Source organism: Phyllobates terribilis, unplaced genomic scaffold (assembly GCF_046119375.1).
Source record: "Phyllobates terribilis strain yellow unplaced genomic scaffold, ASM4611937v1 Scaffold_4__5_contigs__length_816908805, whole genome shotgun sequence".
NCBI classification, from domain to species: Eukaryota; Metazoa; Chordata; class Amphibia; order Anura; family Dendrobatidae; genus Phyllobates; species Phyllobates terribilis.
This window is the reverse complement of record NW_027362764.1, coordinates 301,362,288-301,382,896: the sequence shown is the minus strand read 5'-3', so window position 1 is coordinate 301,382,896 and position 20,609 is coordinate 301,362,288. Positions and strand designations below refer to the sequence as shown.

The following is a 20,609-nucleotide window of genomic DNA, read 5'->3' as shown; positions in this document are numbered from 1 at the left end:
AAACACTGGCAGCAGAGGTCACAGTTCGTTGGACAACCAAGGAGTACAGGCGAGAGAGACACAACTTCAATCCAGCAGAGGCAGGGAAACAATGTCAAAGTTCTGGGACAGTTTTCTCAGACCCTCCCATCTTACAGGCCCTGAGGCGCGGGGTACTCTCACAAGGAGTGCTAAGTTTGGGAAGATGCTGAGGGAGTACCTTGCCGACCGTACCAACGTCCTCCGTGATTCCTCTGTGCTTTGTAATTACTGGGTATCCAAGCTGGACACGTGAAATTAACTGGCTCTCTACGCCATCGAGGTTCTGGCCTGCCCTGCCGCTAGCGTTTTATCAGAGCGGATTTTTATTGCCGCTGGTGGAATTATAACCAATAGACGTATCTGCCTGTCAAATGAAAATGATGACAGGCTGACTCTTATAAAAATGAACAAGGGCTGGATTTTGGCAAACTTTTCAAAACCCCTGAATGATAGCAGCGTAACCTAAACTCAAAAACTGTCTTTTTTTGGGAGGTCTAATTCTATTCCCATGCACCTGTGTCTTCACACCCAAACATGGGTATACGCTTCCTTATTTTGTCTATTTGCTCTTGTCCTCCTCCTTCTCCTCATCCTCCATCACCATATCATTCACCACCATATCTACCATATCACCTCCTCTACATGTCTTGCAAGGGGCATTGGAGCTCCTCCAAATTTTTGGCAGCTTTTGCATTCACTGCATAGGCAAACACTATGTGAGACCCACTTCCTAATAATGGGAACATTGTTTTTAGGAGGCTCTCTGACCTCTACGTCTCTTGCAAGGGGCATTGGAGCTCCTCCAAATTTTTGGCAGCTTTTGCATTCACTGCATAGGCAAACACTATGTGAGACCCACTTCCTAATAATGGGAACATTGTTTTTAGGAGGCTCTCCGACCTCTACGTCTCTTGCAAGGGGCATTGGAGTTCCTCCAAATTTTTGGCAGCTGTTGCTTCACCGCATAGGCGAACACAATGGGAGACCCACTTCCTAATAATAGGAACATTGTTTTTAGGAGGCTCTCTGACCTCTACGTTTTTTCCAAGGGGCTTTGGAGCACCCCCAAATTTTTGGCAGCTTTTGCATTCACTGCATTGGCAAACACTATGGGAGACCCACTTCCTAATAATGGGATCATTGTTTTTAGGAGGCTCTCCAATCTCTACGACTCTTCCAAGCAGCATTGGAGTGCCTCCAAATTGTTTGCAGCTTTTGCATTCACTTCATAGGCAAACACTATGGGAGACTCACTTCCTAATAATGGGAACATTGTTTTTAAGAGGCTCTCCGACCTCTACGTCTCTTGCAAGGGGCATTGGAGTTCCTCCAAATTTTTGGCAGCGGTTGCTTCACTGCATAGGCAACCACTATGGGAGACCCACTTCCTAATAATGGGAACATTGTTTTTAGGAGGCTCTCTGACCTCTACATCTCTTGCAAGGGGCATTGGAGTGCCTCCAAATTTTTGGCAACTCTTGCAGTCACTGCATACGCAGTAACACTATAGGAGACCCACTCGTTAATAATGGGAACAACAAAGCATAGCCGGCTGATGGCTCTCTAACAATAGCGAGGGCTGACTGCTGGCCCTTTAAGAATAGTAAGGGCCGCCTAAAGGCCCTATAAAAATAGGCTTTGTGACTTTCAGAGTCCCTCCATCATAAATGAAACAGGATGTGTCGGATGATGTGTCACACACCAAATTGCCAGATAAGGTTGTAAAATGTTAAAATGACATTTACCAGTGAATGCATTTGTCACGGTTGAAAGCAATGCAAAAGTGTAAAAACGCATCAAAAACGCTACGTGTGAACATAGCCTAAGGTGTGGAGGAGCATTTTTGCTTTTGTATATTTATTTTGCCTTATATACAAGTTGTTACCCTGGAAAGGATGTTCTTTAACATATTTCCCAGAAACATCCATTTTGGTTTCTTTTTTTGTATGTTTTATTGTATTAGTCCGTAAAAGTGGCTGTTACGGGTGCGGGTGGTTGAACCTCTGTGCTGCGGTGCAAGGAGGGACCAGAGGGGCGTAACTAAGTGCCTACTCGGACTGACCTAGGTCACTCGGCGGCTCAGTCGACTCCGTGAACTAGGGAGGGACCAGGCAGGTGGACCAGGTGCCACTCTGGGACCGACCTTGTGTGAGAGCAGGTGACTCCCACGGGTCAGATGGCAGGAGCTGACCGGTACAGCGGATGAGCATGGCAGGAAGGCTGATGGGTGGTCCAGGTAGATAAGCAGGCAGGTACAGCTGATAGCCAGACAGGCGCTCTGGGTAGGCAAGCAGGCGGGCACGACAGGTTACTTGGCAGGAGCTCTGGGTTTGCAGGCTGGCGGGCACGGCAGGTAACTGGCAGGTGCTCCAGGTAGACAGGCTGGCAGAAACAGCAGGTATCTGGCAGACTGGCAGGCAGAACTATTAGACTGGCGTGCTGGACTATAGACAGACTGGTGGGCTGGACTGTTAGACAGACTGGCGGGCAGGACTGACAGGCAGCGGGACCTGAGGGCTGAAGCAAGTGTTAGCACACGGAACAACAACCTTGCACAGGCACCTCCACTTTGGAGGAGGTGCCTTATATAGGGGAAGTCCTCTGGCCATTGGATGGGGACTCTATAGGACGGCGTGCGCGGCCCCTGCAAGAGGGAGGGAGCGCGCGTGCCCTAAGCATAGTGCCCGGGAAGCTGCGCGCGGTGCACGCCATAGCAGCTGGGGAGCGGGAAGACACCGGACCTGGACCGCGGCGGTGAAGAGAACGGCGTCTCTACCCGGCAGGAGGCAGAGACGCCGATGCTACAGTACCCCCCCTTTAAGCCCCATCTTCTTTAGGCCCGCAAGAAATTTTTTAAGAAGATGAGGGGCATGAATGTTCTATCTGGGTTCCCAAGACCTCTCCTCAGGGCCAAACCCCTTCCAATCCACAAGAAAGAAAGTCTTTCCTCTTACCCTCTTGGTGGCCAAAATGTTTTCTACCTCAAAGACTTCCTCAGCAGAGACTGGAGCTGGAGCGGTACCTGGATCGTCAGAGAAAGAATTAAGGACAACAGATTTGAGAAGGGATACAAGAAAGGAGTTGGGAATCCGTAAGGTGACCAGGAGTTTCAGCTTGTAGGCCACGGGATTGATTTGGTTCAGAACCTCAAATAGACCGATGAACCGCAGACCCAACTTATAGGAAGGTATCTTGAGACTAACATATTTGGAGGAATGCCAGACCTTGTCTCCCGGACGGAATTGAGGCGGATCCAGACGTCTCTTATCAGCATGCTTCTTCATCCGCTCGGAGGACTGAAGAAGCGCAGATCTAGTGTCTTCCCAAATAGCCGAAAATTCACTGACCAGAGACTCTGCGGCAGGATTGTCCACTGAAGAGGAGACAGGAATCTGGGGGTGTTGACCGTAGACCACAAAGAACGGGAATTTAGAAGAAGACTCGCTCTCATGGTTGTTATAGGAGAACTCGGCCAAGGGCAGGAGCTCAACAAAATCATTATGGTGAGCGTTGGCAAAGTGCCAAAGAAAGCTGGTAAAGACCTGGTTGATACATTCCACTTGACCATTGGATTGAGGATGATAAGCAGAGGAGAAATCCAAGGAAACATCCAGCAGCTTACATGTAGCTCTCCAGAAGCGCGAAGTGAACTGAACCCCGTGATCAGACACAATGTGGAGGGGTAGGCCATGAAGACGAAAGATGTGATGGATGAAGTCCTTAGCCAGCACAGATGCAGACGGAAGACCAGGCAGAGGGATGAAGTGGACCATTTTAGAAAAGCGGTCAGCAACCACCCAAATGACAGTACAACCGGCAGAAACAGGGAGATCCATAATGAAGTCCATTGCAATGTGTTGCCACGGAGCGGAAGGCACGGGGAGAGGAAGGAGACTGCCGGATGGAAGGTGCCTGGGAACCTTGTTATGGGCACAGGAGGAACAAGCCGCGACGAAGTCTGCAACATCCTTGCGCAGGGAAGGCCACGAGTAATGTCAGGCGATGAGCAGAAAGGTCTTCCTCTGGCCAGCATGACCGGCTAGTTTGGATGAATGGCCCCAGAGTAGAACCTTCTTACGATCCGGAACCGCTACAAAGGTCTTACTGGGTGGAAGACGAGACAGGTCAAACGGAGCCACAGTCATTACTTTGGAGGGGTCAATGATATGTAGAGGCTCCTCCTCTTGGTTGGAAGACAGGAATGAGCGGGATAGAGTGTCAGCTTTAATGTTCTTGTCCACCGGGCGGTAATGCAGAGTGAAGCATAATCGAGCAAAGAATAGAGACCACCTGGCCTGACGCGGATTTAATCTTTGGGCATTCTGCAAATAAGCGAGGTTTTTGTGGTCAGTGTAGATGACCACTGGGTGCAGAGCCCGCTCTAGCAAGTAGCGCTACTCCTCCAGCGCTAATTTGATGGCCAGCAGCTCACGATCTCCTATGGAGTAGTTGCGCTCGGATGAGGAGAAGAGCTTGGAGAAGAAGCCGCAGGTTACCATTCTCCCGGACGAGGATTTCTGGGTGAGCACCGCTCCGGCTCCGGAGGAGGATGCATCAATCTCCAGGAAGAACTGCTTGTTGCAATCCGGACGGTGTAGAACAGGAGCGGAGGAGAATGCTTGTTTTAGGGAGATGAAGGCCTCCTCTGCTTCGGAAGTCCATTCCCTGGGATTTGCTCCTTTACGGGTGAGCGCGGAGATGGGGGCAGTCCGGGAGTAGAAATGAGGAATGAAGAGGCGGTAATAATTTGCGAAGCCCAGGAATCGCTGAATCGCCTTCTACCCCTCCAGTCAGGGTCACTTTAAGACGGCAGAGACCTTCTCAGGATCCATCCGCAGACCAGTCTCGGAGATAATATAGCCCAGGAACGGTAGAGAGGTCTGATCAAAGAGGAATTTCTCGAATTTAGCGTATAGGCGATTCTGCCAGAGCCTTAGCAGAACCTGATGAGCATCCCTCCGGTGAGAGGGCAGATCCGGAGAGAAGACCAAGATATCGTCCAGGTACACCACCACACAAGAATACAGGAGATCACGGAAGATGTCGTTAACCAGCTCCTGGAACACGGCTGGAGCATTACAGAGACCAAAGGGCATTACGCGAAATTCGTAGTGACCATGCCGGGTGTTGAATGCCGTCTTCCACTTATCTCCCTGGCGGATCCGGACCAACTTGTACGCCCCACGAAGATCGAGCTTGGTGAAGATCTTCACGCCTTTAAGGCGATTGAACAGCTCCCAGATGAGAGGTAGGGGGTACTTATTTTTTATGGTAATCTGGTTAACACCTCTGTTATCGATACAGGGATGTAGAGAGCCGTCTTTCTTCTTGACGAAGAAGAATCCTGTTCCAGCCAGAGAGGTGGATTTCTGGATAAATCCCCGAGCAAAAGTTTCCTCTATGTACTCAGACATGGCCCGGGTCTCAGCCAGCGACAAGGGGTAGATAAGCCCGCGGGGAGGAGAATCACCAGGCACCAATGGGGCAATCATACGGCCTATGAGGTGGTAGTCTCTCTGCTTCCTTTTTGTCGAAGACGTCTGCATAGGACCAGTAGGGTGCCGGCAGACCAGGTAGATTATCCAGAGTAGAAGGGGGTCGAACTGGACGAACTGGAACCAGACAGGACTCATGGCATTCCTGACCTCAACAGAGCACTTCACCAGATCTCCAATTCAGGACAGGCTCATGTCTTTGTAACCAGGGTAGACCAAGCAAGAGGGGGTGAGAGAGACCGAACAGCACATGAAAGGAGATCTTCTCCGAGTGCAGCATTCCCACCTGAAGGGTTATAGGCTCTGTGACGAGCAAGATGGTCTCCGGAAGAAGCCTCCCATCCACGGAGGCAACCGCCAACGGTTCAGCCAGACGTACAGTAGGAATCTGATACCGCTCCACAACAGCCTGTTGAATGAGATTCACAGAGGCTCCGGAATCCAGATGGGCAATCTCAAAGAAGCGGGTCTCACCACTGGGAATAGAAACAGACAGAGTTAAGGACGGAGAAGATTTACTCTTGCCTAGGACGACCTCTCCAAGCGGTCCTAGACACTAGAGTTTCCCAGCCTCTCCGGGCAGGAACGGATCAGATGCCCTTAACTGCCACAGTAGAAGCAACTCCCCTCGGCTCGGCGCGTCTCCTGGCGAGACTTGACCATCCTGGTTTGGTCAATTTGCATGGGCTCAGGCGAACATGCCCGGGGAATTGCTGGTTGCGAGGCTGGCTTTTGGAATACAGGAGCGAGACGCGGAAATCTTCTCTGCCGAGTAGTCTCCTTAGCACGTTCCAGAAAACGGATGTCAATCCGGCTAGCTAATGACTAGAGATGAGCGGTGTTCGACTCGAACTGTTCGCCAATCTCAAATTCGAGCTGTTTTGGGCGGTGTTCGAGCGGTTTGGCGTACCCGAATGATTTGAAAAAAATTCGGCTGTTCGAGGTTATGTTCGATAAAGGTTCGTGCACCAAAATCATAACGGGATTTTTTCTCAGTAATGCTGAAAATTAATGTTAATACGCAGTTTGAGTGTACAGCGGGGCGGGGGGAGGGGCAGGGGATGGATCTCTGCAGAAATAATGAAGATCTCCATTTTTTTTCTCTTTCCCGCATTTACAGTGGGGAGGTGCAATCTGTCAGCCTATCAGCAGCGCACACACGGAGCGAAGTGCTTTTTTTCACACAAGCAAGGGCATGTGTCATTGGCAGTGTATGTCACATGTCCTTGCCCTATAAAACCCAGGCATTTTCCCCATCGCCACCATTTTCTCACTGCTGCAGCTACGTGTTAGATGGCACCGCTGTTGCTGTGTGCGCTATACTTTGTTAATTTCAAGCCAATTTTCGCACAAATCTACAGATAGCTTGGGAGTAGGGAATAGTTGTGGTTGCAGTCCTTTTAAGGACTAGGTTACATCATTTCCTACGACTTTTATCAGGCAGGTCTGTGCTCTTAAATAGATAGGTTGGGAGTAAAGACTAATTGTAATTGCAGTCCTTTTCAGGACTAAGTTACATCAGTTCCTATCACTTTTTGCCAGGCAGGACTGTGCCAGTGCTGTGCAAGTTTTTTTTCACAGCATTTGGCTAAATCTAGCAAAGCAAATCCTTTTTGGCCTATTGCAGTGTGTGTTAGTTAGTGGAGTAGCCTATCTGTGTTGCAAGCTACACCACCTGTGTATAGAATACAATTTTTTTTACTGCACCTAGTGAAGTAAAACCTTTTGGGCATAGCATCATTGTATTAGTCCATCTATACTAACCTCCACCAGGTTGCAAATTCAATATAATTTTTATCTGCATCTAGCTCTGAAAAAATATTTGGGCTTCGGCTTCTAGCAGTGTGTGGGACTTGTTCTATTAGTCCATCTATACTAACCTCCACCAGGTTGCAAATTCAATATAATTTTTATCTGCATCTAGCTCTGAAAAAATATTTGGGCTTCGGCTTGTAGCAGTGTGTGGGACTTGTTCTATTAGTCCATCTATACTAACCTCCACCCGGTTGCAAATTCAATATAATTTTTATCTGCATCTTGCTCTGAAAAAATATTTGGGCTTCGCCTTGTAGCAGTGTGTGGGACTTGTTCTATTAGTCCATCTATACTAACCTCCACCCGGTTGCAAATTCAATATAATTTTTATCTGCATCTTGCTCTGAAAAAATATTTGGGCTTCGCCTTGTAGCAGTGTGTGGGACTTGTTCTATTAGTCCATCTATACTAACCTCCACCAGGTTGCAAATTCAATATAATTTTTATCTGCATCTAGCTCTGAAGAAATATTTGGGCTTCGGCTTGTAGCAGTGTGTAGGACTTGTTCTATTAGTCCATCTATACTAACCTCCACCAGGTTGCAAATTCAATATAATTTTTATCTGCATCTAACTCTTAAAAAATATTTGGGCTTGTAGCAGTGTGTGGGACTTGTTCTATTAGTCCATCTATACTAACCTCCACCAGGTTGCAAATTCAAAATAATTTTTAGCTGCATCTAGCCCGGAAAATAATTTTGGGCTTAGTAGCAGTGTGTGGTACTCATTATATTAGGCCATCTATACCAAGCTCCACCAGCTTTGAAATGAATAATAATTTTTAGCTGCATCTAGCCCGGAAAAAATTTTTTCTTCCCAATAGTGGTAGCAATAGAAATATGGGGCGCGCTCCTGGCTAACAAAAATATACGCTTCATAACAAAAAACACCAGCCTAGCGCACTGCATTAATAAGATGGCATCATTGACTCTCCCGTCTACGCCGGCTAGCATTCCTGTGCCTAAAACACAATGAATGGGTCCGCTCTAGCCACGATGCTGAGGGGTCTAAAGCTGCTGCTGCTAACGCTTTATCACAATTCAATTGGCAGATTTTCACAGAGCTCCCCCCCAACGCCCACCCATCGGGCAACAGTTGTCCACCCTCCCTATGGGATCTAGTGGCGAATAGTTGATGCCATTAACCAGAGCGTCAGTTGCCCCGTCGACGTGGCAAGCATACGGTAAGGCATGGGAAGAGTGGACACGACTAGTAGCAGGCAGATGGGTTGACCCATGTGAACAAGCCAGATTACAAGTCACCATAGAATTTCTCCACAAGCTAATGATGAGGGGCATATCAGGGGCGTCAGCGCAGCGGTGTCTGACCGGAGTAGCATTTCACTTCCAACTACTGAATTGGAGAGATGTGACAAAGAGATTCATCATCAGACAATCCATAAAAGGGTGGAAAAGGGGTCAGCCAAGTCAGGAGTGTAGACGTCCTGTCCCGTGTCACTAAAACTGATTTCTCACATCATATCCCTAACACCATTAACATGACACTCACAATTTGAAGCAACACTACTGTCTACTACATTTGCGATCGCCTTCTTCGGGGCGCTATGCGTAAGCGAATTAGTCCCTCAATCCAAAATTACCACCAGTGGAGGCTTAGTAGACCAGGACGTAGTCATAGCCAATAATGCAATACGTCTACGCATACGCCAATTGAAAACGGTTCCAGCGGGCAGGGGCACTTGGGTACATCTACAACCCACAAACGGTACACTGAGTCGGGTAACAATAGTAAAAACATATATAACCATCAGATCACAAAGTAATTTCTTCCTATCACACATTGATGGAACGCCATTATCAAGATACCAGTTCCAAGCTATATTTAGTAAATGCATAACATTGGCAGGGAACCACCCCAAAGATTACGGGACACACTCATTCCGCATAGGCGCGGCCACGGAAGCAGCAAGAGCAGGACTGTCAGAAATGGAAGTTCAGAGGATAGGGAGATGATGATCCACATGTTTGGCGAGATACATAAGATCGGACTTGTTATCCTAACGTGGTTTGTTTCTTTTACAGGTGACGCTAAGCCAACAGTGTGGGTGATAGGCCACTCGTATATATATTGGGCAGAAAAAAGGGCGAAAGTCCGCCCAGCCGGGAGGAAATTAGAGTTTCATAACACATATTTCAACTGGAGAGGTATTAGAGTCCTGCTATGGCCACAGGTACTAATGGAGGTAATCAAGGTAGGGAGAGAGGCAAGAGGTCCGGTCATCTTAGTTATACAGGCCCGGGGAAATGACCTAGGTCATCACAAGAGCGCATAAATAATGGCAATAATGAAACTAGACACTGAGCGCTTCAGAGAATTTTTCACAAAACTAACTATAGTATGGTCAGAGATTGTGCCGATAGCGGTATGGCAAGGTGCGCGAGACATCACGGCCATCGAACGGACAAGGCGGGTAATAAATATTCGGATGGCAAAATTTAGAAGAGACATAGGCGGTGTAGTGATACAACACCGACAACCGGAAGGAGATAAAGCAGGCGTCATACGGCCCGACGGTGTTCACTTAATGGATATTGGACTGGACATATTCCTGTCAGTACTCCAGGATGGAGTGGAACAAGCGTTAAGAGTGATCGATGGGGGTCAGAGTCCTGCATACGAGTACGAAGGATCCTCTTTGGCCTGGAAATAGAAAGGACATGTTGGAGAGTTGGTGAGGTGATTTTACCAAATCCTCAAGCTTTTAGTCTCCCCAGGATGACACAGGGGTAGAAAAGTCCTTGCGGATCAATGATTTGTTCATCTTTATGAGCGTGAGTCTGTCTACATTCTCAGTGGACAGCCGCGTGCGCTTATCTGTCAGCACACCACCAGCAGCGCTGAACACACGTTCAGAGAGAACGCTGGCTGCGGGGCATGACAAGATCTCCAAGGCGTGAATGGCGAGCTCCGGACATTTTTCCAGATTGGAAGCCCAAAATGAGCAAGGGTCCAGTGACACAGTCATAGCTTCGATGTTCACTTGGAGATACTCCTGTACCATCCTCTCTAGGCGTTGACTATGTGTCAGACTTCTTGTCTCCTGTGGCCTTGCAAAGGATGGTCTAAAAAAGTGGTGAAACGATTCCACAAAATTGCTGTTACCAGCAAATACTGTGTTCCTGTTACTGTTTGAGTGATGAAGACTCGACAGTCCCACGGTTTGCAAGTTAGAACTGTGAGATTCACTATGTGCACCACTGGTGTTTTGTGGAAAAGCGCATGTAAGATTCTGCAACAGCCTCTGCTGATACTCCTGCATGCGTGAATCCCATTCTATGGCAGGAATTATTTCGGCAAATTTACTTTTGTACCGGGGATCTAAGAGTGTGGCAACCCAGTAGTCGGGATTACTTCGAATTCTGACAATCCGAGGGTCATTTTGCAGGTAGTGCAGCAAGAAGGCACTCATGTGTCTTGCGCATCCAGGAGGACTAAGTCCTTGTTGTGTTGGTAGCGAGGTAAGAATCATGCATCCGTCCTCTGCCCTCTCCCCCCAACCTCGCACAACTGAAATGTGATCAAGGTCTCCCTCATCTGATGAGTCTTACATGCCCATCGTCAGTTCGTCCTTCACTTCTTCCTCGGCTCCTGCACCTTCCTCAACAGTTTGGCTGCTACCATGCGCCCTGGTTAATCCCACTCCCCCACCCTCCCATGCCTGCCGCCTTGGTGCTGCCGACCGTCTGGACCTTGGAGATGTTATCCTTTCCGCATACGACTCCTCCTCTACTTCCTCCACCTCCTCTTGTCCCACCACCTGTCTATGAATTCTGTTTAACGTGTGCTCCAACATGTAAATCACCAGAATAGTCATGCTGATAATGGCATCGTCGTCAGCACTAAACATCTTCGTCGCCATTTCAAAACTGTGCAGAAGGGTGTGTGGCGCCCCTGAGGGTTTAGTCGCCACTGAGGTACTGTATCTCACCCAGAGGTGTGGTATCTCACCCTCAGGTAAGGAAGGAGTATTGCTCGGGACCCTAACACCTGCATCCAACACATACCCGCAGTGGGGGTAGGGCGAGATTGCTCCTAAGGGAGAGCACAGTCCCAGGTCCCTAGCTGGTGGGAGGGTCCTATGTAGTGGGTGTTGGTGGAGAAAGCAGCTTAGGGGAGCACATGACAGGGAGAGTATAAATAGGAAGCCATCTCAGAAAGAGCAAGCAAGTCAGAGGAGGAGAAGTGACAGGAGCAGAGGCTCTGCATGAGCTCTGCTCCGGAGGCGGGCCTAGCCTGGGAGGTCCAGGACTGAAGGAGAGAAAAGAGGAGTGGGATCAGGAAGGCTCCAGGAACCGAAGGGACCCTAGGGGTACGGGCCATGCAGAAGGCCACCCATACCCCCGCTGCTACCAGGAGGTAGAGGGGTCAGGCCAGATAAGGGGAACCGGTCCCTCAACTAGCGGAGAAACAGCAAGGCTCAACTAGAAACCAGAGGCTGCAGCATTTCATGTACTGCAGGCCAAAGTCCACACCAGTCTCCCTAAGAAGGTAGCCACATAGGACCCAGGGGACGGAACACACGTCGCCCGCCAAGGCCCGAGGATACCGGATAGAAGTGTCACTGGGTGTGAGGTGCAGGGAGAAGGCCAGAGAAAGGACACACAGAAGGGGGTCCTGCAAAGTACTCCGGAGCTATCTGGGGGTGGACTGAGCCCCTCACTGAGTATGCACAGCACGACGGGGGAGATTACTCTGGTACCTGTAATCTGGACTGCAACAACTGTGAGTAAAGATCTTGGGACTGCATCACACGGACTCTGTGTTCATTACTGACTCCCTGCACTACAACCACCATCATAGACCCACACTGCCCTGAAGCTACACTCTTCCTGTGGGGAGTAATAATACCATTGCTGCAAAACCACCAGCTTCAGAGGACTGTTCCGCAGCGGCGGCCTCTTTGGCCACACTCCACAGGTGGCGTAGTCGGACATTATAAAACCCATTGTAGCGTCGGCATCCCTGCCTCCTGCTAGGCAGGGACGCCGTTCCCCTCACCTCTCCGCTCCGTGCCCGGCGGCTTCCTCCTGCTCTGCTGGCAGCACGCGCTGCTTCCCGGCCTCTGTGCTCACCTGGGAGCGCTCACCTGCTACCTGCCTGTTAGCCTACCTGGAGGCTCTGCCGTCACCTGCCGTGACCACCTGCCTGTTCAGAGACTCTTGCCCGCTCACCTGGGAGCGCTCACCTGCTACCTGCCTGCTAGCCTACCTGGAGGCTCTGCCGTCACGTGCCATGACCACCTGCCTGTCCAGAGACTCTTGCCCGCTCACCTGGGAGCGCTCCCTTGCTACCTGCCTGCTAGCCTACCTGGAGCCGTCACTTGCTGTGACCACCAGCCTGTCCAGAGACTCTTGCCCGCTCACCTGGGAGCGTCCACCTGCTACCTGCCTGCTAGCCTACCTGGAGGCTCTGCCGTCACTTGCCGTGACCACCCGCCTGTCAAGAGACTGTCCCTGTCACTTGCCGTGACCTCCTGCCCTTCTACCCAGAGACTGTCCCGGTTGTAGCGCCGGCGTCCCTGCCCTCTGCTAGGCAGGGACGCTGTTCCCCTCACCTCTCTGTTCCGTGCCCGGCGTCCTCCTCCCGCTCTGCTGGCAGCGCGCGCTCCTTCCCGGCCACAGTGCTTAGGGCGCGCGCGCTCTCCCTCCCTCTTGAAGGGGCCGCGCGCGCCGTCCTAAGGAGTCCCCGGCCAATGGCCGGAGGACTTCACCATATATAAGGCACCTCCTCCAAAATGGAGGTGCCCGAGCAATGTTGTTGCACTGTTCACTACTCTGCTTCAGCCCTCAGGTCCCGTTGCCAGTTACCTGCCAGATACCAGCCAGATTCCTGCCAGCTTGCTGTCTTATTCCTGCCTGATATTCTGCTACCTGCCTGCTAGCCCAAGGTCCGACGGTCTGCCTTACAACTCCTGTCAGTCTGTCTAAGGACCAGCTTGCCCGCTCACCTGGGAGCGCACATCAGCTACCTGCCTCCTTGCCTGAGGTCCGACGGTCTGCCTTCCAACTCCTGTCAGTCTGTCTATGGACCAGATTGCCCGCTCACCTGGGAGCGCACATCTGCTACCTGCCTGCTAGCCTACCTGGAGGCTCCGCCGTCACGTGCTGTGACCACCTGCCTGTCCAGTGACTCCTGCCCGCTCACCTGGGAGCGTTCATCTGCTGCCTGTCTGCTAGCCTACCTGGAGGCTCTGCCGTCACGTGCTGTGACCACCCGCCTGTCCAGAGACTTCTGCCCGCTCACCTGGGAGCGCTCATCTGCCGCCTGTCTGTTGGTCTTCCTGGAGGCTCCGCCGTCACATGCTGTGACCACTCGTTTATCCAGAGACTCTCGCCTGCTCACCTGGGAGCTCACGTCTACCATCAGCCGCCACAGGTCGTACCAACCCTTTACCCAGAGACTGCCCCGGTCACTTGCCGTGTCCATCTGCCCGTTCATCCAGAGACTGCCCCGGTCACTTGCCGTGACCTCCTGCCCGTTCTTCCAGAGACTGTCCCGGTCACCTGCTGTGACTGCCTGCCTGGTCGCCACCCGCTCCCTTACAAGGACCGCCCCCTTGTATAGTAGCTCAGAGGTTCCGCCTCCCAGACCCGTTACAGTTTGCTCGGGCCAGGTCGACCTCTTTCTCGGACATGTGTCATGAACTGTCCCATCAGAGGTCCCAACAGGAGTCCATCCTGGGTCACCTGCGGAATGTCAATTCTCGCCTGGACACTCTGACTGCTCCGCCAGCAACCTCCGCCAGTGCCATGACTCGCAATCCGGCAGCTCCGCTGCCCACTAATACCATGGTATCCTACCCCAGACCCCGGCTTTCTGCACCTCCTCGCTTCGGAGGCGACTCCGCCCAGGCTCGGGGCTTCATAAATCAGTGCACCCTGCACTTTGAACTCTTGTCCCACCAGTTTAACTCCGACCGGGCCAAAATTGCCTTCATCATGTCCCATCTCACCGGGGAGGCCCTGGCCTGGCTAAATCCTCTATGGGAGAGAGGAGACCCCCTGGTGTCCGACTTGCCTGCCTTTCTCACGGCTTTCTGGAAAGTCTTCGACGAACCCGGACGGAAGACTTCATCCGCATCATCACTGCTACGCCTCCGTCAGTGAAGTCTCACCGTGGGTCAATATGCCATACGGTTCCGTACCCTTGCCTCTGAGCTGGCCTGGGATAACGACGCTCTGGTATCCGTCTTCTGGGAGGGTCTGTCCGGCCGTATTAAAGATGAACTTGCCGGTCGGGACATTCCTACCACTCTCGATGACCTAATAACTCTTGCCACCCGGATTGACCTACGGTTCCAGGAGCGTGCCAAAGAGGTTACCCGTGAGAGGAGGTTTCCACGTCTAGCTCCTACTTTTCAGAAACCCGTCACTCCCTCCGTCTCTCCCCAGGTACACTCTCCTGAGCCTATGCAGGTCGACCAGACCAAGATGGTCAAAACCCGTCAGGACTTACGCCGTGCCGAGGGGAGCTGCTTCTACTGTGGCAGTAAGGAGCACCGGATCCGTGCCTGCCCGGAGAGGTCGGGAAACGCCTGTGTCTAGGTTCGCTCAGAGAGGTCGACCTAGACAAGAATAAATCCTCTCCATCTCTGCTACTGTCAGTCTCAATCGTCTGTGGGGAGAACCGTTATTTCGAACTAGCCCAACTTGACTCTGGAGCAGCCGGGAATCTTATTTCACAGTCCCTGGTAGAGAAATACCGCATCCCCACCAAACCTCTGGCTGTACCCTTGTCTGTTGCTGCCGTGGATGGGGGTCTCTTACCACGCCCCATCCAACTCATCACCGAATCCATTACTCTGCAGGTGGGAATGCTGCATTCTGAGAGTATCTCCTTTCATGTTCTGCCTGGACTCTCTCACGCCCTCTTGCTAGGTCTAGCTTGGCTCCAGAGACATGCACCCGTGCTTGACTGGCAGACCGGAGAAGTCCTTCGCTGGGGACAGGACTGCCATAAGACCTGTCTGGTTCCCGTCCATCCCGTCCGTCCTTCTCCTACCCCAGCTAATCTACCTGGACTTCCGATTCCTTATTGGTCTTATGCTGATGTCTTTAATAAAAAGGAGGCAGAGACACTACCCCCTCATAGACCATACGACTGCCCTATCGACCTGTTACCCGGTACTACTCCTTCCCGTGGGCGTGTTTATCCATTATCCGCTGCTGAGACCCGGTCGATGTCCGAATATATTGAGGAGAATCTGGCCAGGGGATTCATCCGGAAATCTACCTCCCCGGCGGGAGCAGGCTTCTTTTTCGTCAAAAAGAAGGACGGCTCTCTCCGTCCCTGTATAGACTATAGAGGCCTTAACCAGATCACGGTGAAGAATAAGTACCCCCTTCCGCTCATTCCGGAGTTATTTGATCGTCTGAGGGGGGCTAGAATCTTCACCAAACTGGACCTCCGTGGGGCGTACAACCTGGTTCGTATCCGTCAGGGGGATGAATGGAAGACGGCATTCAACACCCGGGACGGTCACTATGAATATCTGGTAATGCCCTTTGGTCTCTGTAACGCTCCTGCCGTCTTTCAAGAGTTGGTCATTGACATGTTCCGGGACCTTCTCTACTCCTGCGTAGTGGTGTACCTGGACGACATCTTGGTCTTCTCTCCGGATCTCCAGACTCACTGGAGGGACGTTCGTCAGGTCCTGCTCAGGCTCAGGCAGAATCACCTCTTCGCTAAATACGAGAAGTGCCTCTTTGAGCAGACCTCGCTTCCGTTTTTGGGCTACATTATTTCTCAGACCGGCCTACGAATGGATCCAGAGAAACTGTCTGCCATCGAGAAATGGCCTCGACCGGAGGGGTTGAAGGCCATTCAGCGGTTCCTGGGCTTCGCCAACTACTACCGCCTCTTCATACCACACTTCTCTTCCCGGACTGCCCCAATTTCCGCGCTCACCCGTAAGGGTACTAATCCCAAAGAGTGGCCGCCCGAAGCAGAGGAGGCCTTTCTTTCCTTAAAACAGGCCTTCTCTTCCGCCCCGGTGCTGCATCGCCCGGACGGCAACAAGCAGTTCTTCCTGGAAGTTGACGCCTCCTCCTCTGGAGCCGGAGCGGTACTTACTCAAAAATCATCTTCCGGGAGGATGGTAACTTGCGGCTTCTTCTCTAAACTCTTCTCCTCCTCAGAGCGCAATTATTCCATAGGAGACCGAGAGTTATTGGCCATCAAACTGGCATTGGAGGAGTGGCGTTACCTGCTCGAGGGGGCTCTTCACCCGGTAATAATTTACACTGACCACAAGAACTTGGCTTACCTCCAGCATGCCCAGAGACTTAACCCGCGCCAAGCCCGGTGGTCCTTGTTTTTTGCTCGCTTTGATTTTGTTCTTCATTTTCGCCCGGCTGACAAAAACGTCAAGGCGGACGCCTTGTCTCGATCCTTTCTGGTGTCTGATCTCGAGGAAGATCCGAAACACATCATCGATCCCGCGAGAGTAATGCAGGTGGCTCCCGTGAGTCTAAATCGTCTCCCTCCCGGAAAGACGTTCGTATCAGTACCTGATCGGGAGAAGATCCTTCACTGGGGTCACTCGTCTAAACTGGCTGGCCACGCCGGTCAGAAAAAGACCCTCCAGCTTATTACCCGGCACTACTGGTGGCCTACCCTGCACAAGGACGTAATAGACTTTGTTTCTGCCTGTGTGTCCTGCGCCCGCAACAAGGTTCCGAGACATCTGCCAGCCGGTCGCCTCCTTCCGCTTTCTGTACCTGCTGCCCCCTGGCAGCATATAGCAATGGACTTTATAACTGACCTCCCAGTCTCTGCCGGTTGTACGGTCATTTGGGTGGTCGCTGACCGCTTCTCCAAGATGGCTCATTTCGTTCCCCTGCCAGGCCTCCCGTCTGCACCCGAGCTAGCTAAAGACTTTATTCTTCACATCTTTCGTCTTCATGGCCTGCCCCTCCACATCGTGTCGGATTGTGGGGTACAGTTCACCTCACGCTTCTGGAGAGCCACTTGTAAACTGCTAGACATCACCCTGGACTTCTCTTCCGCTTACCACCCACAGTCCAATGGTCAAGTGGAGCGGATCAATCAGAACCTGACCAGTTACCTCCGGCACTTCGTTAATGCCCATCATTCAGACTGGGTGGATCTCCTACCATGGGCCGAGTTCTCTTACAACAATCACGAGAGCGAATCCTCCTCCAAATCCCCGTTTTTTGTAGTCTTCGGTCAGCATCCTCGGATTCCTTTTCCTGTCTCCACCTCTGTGGACAACCCGGCTGCGGAATCTCTCGTTAGCAAATTTTCCTCCATTTGGGAGAGTACCCGATCCGCACTCCTTCAGTCGTCTGAACGGATGAAAAGACACGCTGACAAAAAACGCCTGGATCCTCCACAATTTCGTCCTGGAGATAAAGTCTGGCTCTCATCTAAATATGTCCGACTCAAGATACCTTCTTACAAGTTAGGGCCTCGGTTCATCGGTCCTCTGGAGGTCATCAGTCAGATCAACCCGGTGGCCTATAAATTGAAACTCCCGGCCAACTTACGGATCCCTAACTCCTTCCATGTATCTCTCCTCAAACCTGTGGTACTTAACTCTTTTTCCAAGTCTACAGGTACGCCTCCTGCTCCGGTTTCTGCTGAGGACGAGTTTGAGGTAGAGAACATTCTTGCCACCAAAAGGGTAAGAGGAAAGACCTTTTTTCTAGTAGATTGGAAGGGGTTTGGTCCTGAGGAGAGAACGTGGGAGCCCCGGGAGAACATCCATGCCCCTCTTATCCTTGCTAAATTTCTGTCTGGCCTAAAAAAGGGGGGTCTAAAGGGGGGGGTACTGTAGCGCTGGCATCCCTGCCCTCTGCTAGGCAGGGACGCTGTTCCCCTCACCTCTCTGCTCCGTGCCCGGCGTCCTCCTCCCGCTCTGCTGGCAGCGCGCGCTCCTTCCCGGCCACGGTGCTTAGGGCGCGCGCGCGCGCTCTCCCTCCCTCTTAAAGGGGCCGCGCGCGCCGTCCTAAGGAGTCCCCGGCCAATGGCCGGAGGACTTCACCATATATAAGGCACCTCCTCCAAAATGGAGGTGCCCGAGCAATGTTGTTGCACTGTTCACTACTCTGCTTCAGCCCTCAGGTCCCGTTGCCAGTTACCTGCCAGATACCTGCCAGATTCCTGCCATCTTGCTGTCTTATTCCTGCCTGATATTCTGCTACCTGCCTGCTAGCCTGAGGTCCGACGGTCTGCCTTACAACTCCTGTCAGTCTGTCTAAGGACCAGCTTGCCCCCTCACCTGGGAGCGCACATCAGCTACCTGCCTCCTTGCCTGAGGTCCGACGGTCTGCCTTCCAACTCCTGTCAGTCTGTCTATGGACCAGCTTGCCCGCTCACCTGGGAGCGCACATCTGCCACCTGCCTGCTAGCCTACCTGGAGGCTCCGCCGTCACGTGCTGTGACCACCTGCCTGTCCAGTGACTCCTGCCCGCTCACCTGGGAGCGCTCATCTGCTGCCTGTCTGCTAGCCTACCTGGAGGCTCTGCCGTCACGTGCTGTGACCACCCGCTTGTCCAGAGACTTCTGCCTGCTCACCTGGGAGCGCTCATCTGCCGCCTGTCTGTTGGTCTTCCTGGAGGCTCCGCCGTCACATGCTGTGACCACCCGTTTATCCAGAGACTCTCGCCTGCTCACCTGGGAGCTCACGTCTACCATCAGCCGCCACAGGTCGTACCAACCCTTTACCCAGAGACTGCCCCGGTCACTTGCCGTGTCCATCTGCCCGTTCATCCAGAGACTGCCCCGGTCACTTACCGTGACCTCCTGCCCGTTCTTCCAGAGACTGTCCCGGTCACCTGCTGTGACTGCCTGCCTGGTCGCCACCCGCTCCCTTACAAGGACCGCCCCCTTGTATAGTAGCTCAGAGGTTCCGCCTCCCAGACCCGTTACACCCGTCACTTGCCGTGACCTCCTGCCCTTCTACCCAGAGACTGTCCCCGTCACCTGCCGTGTCCTCCTGCCCTTCTACCTAGAGACTGTCCCCGTCACTAGCCGTGACTACCTGCCCGCCTTCCCTGGGAGCCACCCGCTTCCTTACAAGGACTGCCCCCTTGTATAGTTGCTCAGAGGTTCCACCTCCCAGACCCGTTACAGTTTGCTCGGGCCATGGAACCCGGTGGCACCCAAACTCCCTCGCTCTCGGACCTATGCCATGAACTGTCCCGTCAGAGGTCCCAACAGGAGTCCATCCTGAGCCACCTGTGGAACGTCAACTCTCGCCTGGACACTCTGACTGCTCCACCAGCAACCACCGCTAGTGTCTTGACTCGCAACCCGGCAGCGCCGCTGCCCACCAATACCATGGCATCCTGCCCCGGTCCCCGGCTTTCTGCACCTCCTCGCTTCGGAGGCGACCCCGCTCAAGCTCGGGGCCCACCAGTTTATCTCCGACCGAGCCAGAGTGGCATTCATCATGTCCCATCTCACTGGGGAGGCACTGGCATGGCTTAACCCTCTGTGGGAGAGAGGGGATCCCCTGGTGTCCGACCTGTCATCTTTCCTCACTGCTTTCAGAAGGGTCTTCGATGAACCGGGACGAAAGACCTCATCTGCCTCCTCTTTGCTACGTCTCCGCCAAGGGAGTCTCACCATGGGCCAATATGCCATACGATTCCGCACCCTCGCTTCTGAGCTTGCCTGGGATAATGAGGCCCTGGTGTCCGTCTTCTGGGAGGGCCTTTCCGGTCGGATTAAAGATGAGCTCGCCGGTCGGGACATTCCTACCACCCTGGATGACCTGGTGTCTCTGGCTACCCGGATTGACATCCGGTTTCAAGAACGTACCAAAGAGACCACCCGTGAGAGAAGGTTTCCCCGCCTAGCTCCTACTTTCCAGAGACCTGTCTCCTCTTCTGTCACTCCCCGGGTGCACTCACCCGAGTCCATGCAGATCGACCAGACCAAGTTGGTCAAATCTCGCCAGGAGTCACGCCGAGCCGAGGGGAGCTGCTTCTATTGTGGCAGTAAGGAGCACCTGATTCGTTCCTGCCCGGAGAGGCCGGGAAACTCCAGTGTCTAGGACCGCTCGGAGAGGTCACCCTAGACAAAAATAAGTCCTCTCCAACCCTGACTTTGTCTGTATCTATTTCCTGGGGAGAGAACCGTCACTTTGAACTCGCCCACCTGGACTCTGGATCCGCTGGAAACCTCATCTCTCAGTCCCTGGTTGAGAAATACCGTATTCCCACCAAGTCTCTGGCTGAACCTTTGTCAGTCGCCTCCGTGGATGGAAGACTCCTTCCGGTGACCATCCTGC

The 20,609-nt window shown here is 52.5% G+C and overlaps 1 pseudogene; it reads left to right on the top strand.

The window, feature by feature from the left end:
* LOC141264652 (uncharacterized) overlaps window positions 1-20,609 on the top strand; it is a 150,209-nt pseudogene that overhangs the window by 89,443 nt on the left and 40,157 nt on the right.